Genomic DNA, 4,457 nt, shown 5'->3' with positions numbered 1-4,457 from the left:
ACAGTAACCTGACATCACCAGTGAGCCCTGAAGAAACGGATGTTCGGATCACCCGTCGTTCGTCCCGATGCAAGTCACTAAATGAAACGTGTTAGAGAATTCCTCTACAATTAAACCACAATAGAGCTTTAAGGGTACAGTAAGTCCAAGTTTTCTGATCTCCTGGACAAACACTGAAAATGAGAAAGTGAGGCTGGGAGAAGCCTAGAAGCTCACAGGTGAGCCCACCCTCTGCCAAGGGGTCTGCGAGGCCGACCCCTCTGTTCTGGGTTTGTGCCTAGCACAAGACAGGGCATCTATTCCCCGAAGCCCCCCTCCAGAGCTCCCTACACACTTTACTGGCCAGAATGGAAACACATACCCACTACCAAAACAACAACAATAAACCACTGGAAAGACCAGTGGGCCCCCCCTAAACCAGTCAGGTTCATGCCCAAAGCCGGACACAGCCCAGGAAGGTGGGAACTAGGTGGGTACCTCGGGAGGGAACGGATGCCACAAGGGCAGCCAGTGTCCTCTGAAGAATCATGTATAGGTGAAACAAAGCATCAGTATCAGGCCATAAAAGGTCACAAAGCAAAGCTCCAGGGGCAGCTGGGTGGCTCAGTCAGTTGAGCATCCTACTTTTTTTTTTTTTTTTTTAAGTTTATTTACTTATTTGGAGGGAGAAACAGGGGAGGGGCAGAGAGACGGGGAGAGAAAGAATCCCAAGCAGGCTCCAAACTCTCAGCTCGGAGCCTGATGTGGGGCTCGAACTCACAAACTTCGAGATCATAACCTGAGCCGAAGTCAAGGGTCAGATGCTTAACTAACTGAGCGTACCCCGAGCATCCTACTCTTGAATCCGGCTCAGGTCATGATCCCAGCTCATGGGATCGAACCCTACATCAGGCTTCAAGCTGAGTGTGGGGCCTGCTTGGGATACACACTCAGTCTCTCACTCTCTCTCTCTCTCTCTCTCTCTCTCTCTCTCCCCCTTTGCCCATCTCCTCCACTTGTGCACTCTCTCTCTCTAAAATAAAAATAAAATAAAAATAAAATAAAAATAAAAATAAAAATAATAAAATAAAATAAAATAAAATAAATAAAATAAAATAAAATAAAATAAAATAAATAAAATAAAATAGGAAACATAAAAACAAAGCTCCAAGTGGAATCACAGGGAGAGCCTTTCTCTACTTGGACCAAATACTGAAAGCTCTAGGAAGACGGTGGATTTGAGGGGGTGGGTGTTTCAGATGGGGTGAGGCACAGGACCCTTGAGAGGCAGGCAGTTCTGGGCACAGGGAACACGGGAACCGAAGTGGCAGGCAGTGGCAGGCGGGTCATAAAAGGGAACAACACAGAGGCTTTCTCAGTTGAGTCCACAGGCTCAGAGAGAGGAAAATACAGATATCCAGGCTACGGCAGGTGAGTGACCTTGGCCAGTTTGCCCAGATTATTTTTAAAAGTCAGCAGTCCATGAGGGAGGAGCCACTACAGTATTTCGAGCAGGGAATGAGCACAAACAGAGCCAGGCTCATAGATGTGCTGGAGGGGGAAGAGCAGCATTAGGAGACTACTTTAATAACCTGGAAGGGGGGGCGCCTGGGTGGCGCAGTCGGTTAAGCGTCCGACTTCAGCCAGGTCACGATCGCGCGGTCCGTGGGTTCGAGCCCCGCGTCGGGCTCTGATGGCTCAGAGCCTGGAGCCTGTTTCCGATTCTGTGTCTCCCTCTCTCTCTGCCCCTCGCCCGTTCATGCTCTGTCTCTCTCTGTCCCAAAAATAAATAAACATTGAAAAAAAAATTAAAAAAAAACATAAATAAATAACCTGGAAGGGGAGCCAGCCGGGACAGGACTCGATGCATACAGGGACGTATCTGCGACGATGTCGCGAACTGGGACGGGAAGGGGATGGGTGAGTACAGAAGCAGAGGTTAGGTCACTGGGAGGAGGGACAAAAAATCGAGGCCAGCTCTGCATGGCCCAGGGACCGCAGGGAGAGCAAGGCAGAACAAGTCACTGGAGGCAGCTGGATAAGGCACAGGGGCCACAAGGAGTCCCTCGTCGTCCCCCTTCCCTGAGGCTGGACGGCAGCTGCCAAGGATGATGTTTAAGTCGCAGGGAAGGGCGTCCGCAGCAGACGGGGACTGGAGGGCAGAGGAAAGCAGAAAGCGGGGCGAGGAGGGGCCAGGGAGGGCTGACGTGCAGACAAGGTTCAGCCCTGGGCTCTGAGCCCTTTCCATTCTGGAAGCTTCCACCCCCTCATCCTTCCCCACAACTAGAGACAATAAAAGCCTTTGTTTTCAAGAACACACACACACACACACACACACACACACACACACACCTAGGAGGAGGGATGCTAGCCTGACACACACACACACACACACACACACACACCCCAGGAGGAGGGATGCTAGCCTGAGAGGACTCCCCTGCAGTTTCAAAGGCAGGATTGGGGTACATGCTCTGGAGAACAGTGAGCCAGTCCGGTGGCTCAGGCTGGCCGCTGGTCAGGGTGATGGGCTGCTCTCGATCTCTCTGAGACGCTCTGTGGCAACACGGCACTTGGGAAGCAGGCCTGCAGAGGAGATGCCCGGGAAGACTTCCCAGAGAAAACATGACACTGTTACCTAGAGATGGGCCCATCTACACAAAAAAGCAACAACATGACCGCAAAAATAAACAACAGCCTCAAGAGAGAGTCGTGGTTCTGTGTCCTCCCGCAACAGAGCAAGGGCTGGCCAACAGGTGCACTCAGCACCTGCCCCAGCGACCGTGTGGCCTGCCACACCACAAACCGAAAACGCCACAATCTGGCTCTTAACACAGATGGCTTGCCAATGCCTGCCGCTCTAGAGAAGGACAGTAATTTGTCAGCCCAACAGAATGAGATCTGCCCGGGGCACCTAGGTGGCTCAGTCGGTGAAGTGTCTGATTCTTGGTTTCGGCTCAGGCCATGATCTCACGGTTCGTGGGTTCGAGCCCCACATCAGGCTCGGTGCTGACAGCTCTGAGTCTGGACCCTGCTTCGGATTTTGTGTCTCCCACGCTCTCTGCCCCTCCACCGCTCACTTTCCGTCTCTCTCTCAAAAATAATTTTTAAAAATTAAAAAAAAAAAATACGCTGTGCCCTGACGACGGACAGCTTTGCTGACGTGGGGAGAAGGTGCACACAACAACGTATCAATTCAAGTCATCCCAATGCTATTCTGAAACCTAACATATTTGTAGTGTACAGAACAGAACAGAATAAATAATGTATCTATAGGACATGCTGGGCAGGCTTCCTGTCCAAAACGATGACGTCTACAAACGCCCAAACAGCACAGCAGCGTTGATCGCCAACCCCACCCCACCCGCCACATCAGTCAGCTCGGATCCTACAGATGGGGTGGCTTAAACAATAGAAATACATCCGCTCTCCTTGGCTTGCAGACAGCCACTTTCCTCACGTGGCCTTCCTCTGTCTGCAAGAATCCTTGGTGTCTGTCTGTTCCTCCTCATGTCAGGACCCCAATCAGGTTAGATTAGAGCCTCATTTAATTCTGTCACCTCTTTAAATGCCCTATCACATTTTGAGGGGCTAGGAATTAGGGTTTCAATACATGAATTTAGAGGGGGGACAAAAATTCAGCCCATAACTGCACCCCAGCTGGACAATTCCAATAAAAAAGTTGCTTTGCCCAAAGAGTTAAAATTTTTTTTTAAATGTTCATTCATTTTTGAGAGACAGAGAGCGACAGAGCGCAGGCAAGGGAGGGGCAGAGAGAGAGGGAGATACAGAATCCAAAGCGGGCTCCAGGCTCTGAGCGGTCAGCACCCAGCCCGACGCGGGGCTCGAACCCACAAGCAGTGTGATCATGACCTGAGCCAAAGTCAGACGCTCAACCGACTGAGCCACCCAGGCTCCCACAAAAAGAGTTTCAGAAGGAAATTCCGTGCTTTTCCTGCCCTGGAGTTCAAAATTTCGAAAGCAGATGTGAAAAATCTTAACTTCTAAAATTAGGAAAATTGGAAAATCAAAGTAAAAAACATTATGGGTAATGAGAATGCTGCTTGACCTCTGTGATCTTCCTCCCCCAAAACCAGAACCTCAGTTTCACCGTGACAGAAATATCAGACAAATGCACTGGGTGCGTGGGGCACATGGGGGTGCTCTGTGCCACTTTCGCAACTTCTCCGTAGATCACAAACTCTCCCCCAAACCCAGATTTTATTAAAAACAGCAACAATGTACTGTGTGTGGCCAGGACATGGGAAACCAGCCGCATGAGTGACCAGCACTCGCTCCTGCCTGGGGACCCCAGGAGCCCCTGTGTTCCTGAGAAGTGGGGCCGGCAGGCTGCTGGTAGTCAGGGCACGCTGGATTACGAGCCCCTCCTAGGTGGGTGGATGGCACCTTGCATTTCTGACTGCAGCGGGACAGGGTCAGGAAAGATCACAGGAGCCCTGGGGACACAGTCCAGCTTT

The 4,457-nt window shown here is 50.9% G+C and overlaps 1 non-coding gene across 1 annotated transcript; it reads right to left on the bottom strand.

Annotated features, from left to right (window-relative positions):
* Window positions 1–3,809: 3,809 nt before the first annotated feature.
* TRNAQ-UUG (transfer RNA glutamine (anticodon UUG)) lies at window positions 3,810–3,894 on the bottom strand. The gene has a single exon. It is a non-coding gene; the product is annotated as a tRNA-Gln (tRNA).
* Window positions 3,895–4,457: the final 563 nt, after the last annotated feature.

This window comes from Herpailurus yagouaroundi, unplaced genomic scaffold (assembly GCF_014898765.1).
Source record: "Herpailurus yagouaroundi ecotype Mexico unplaced genomic scaffold, PumYag 561, whole genome shotgun sequence".
NCBI lineage: Eukaryota > Metazoa > Chordata > Mammalia > Carnivora > Felidae > Herpailurus > Herpailurus yagouaroundi.
The sequence above is the reverse complement of the archived record's forward strand: the minus strand, read 5'-3'. Positions and strand labels throughout refer to the sequence as shown.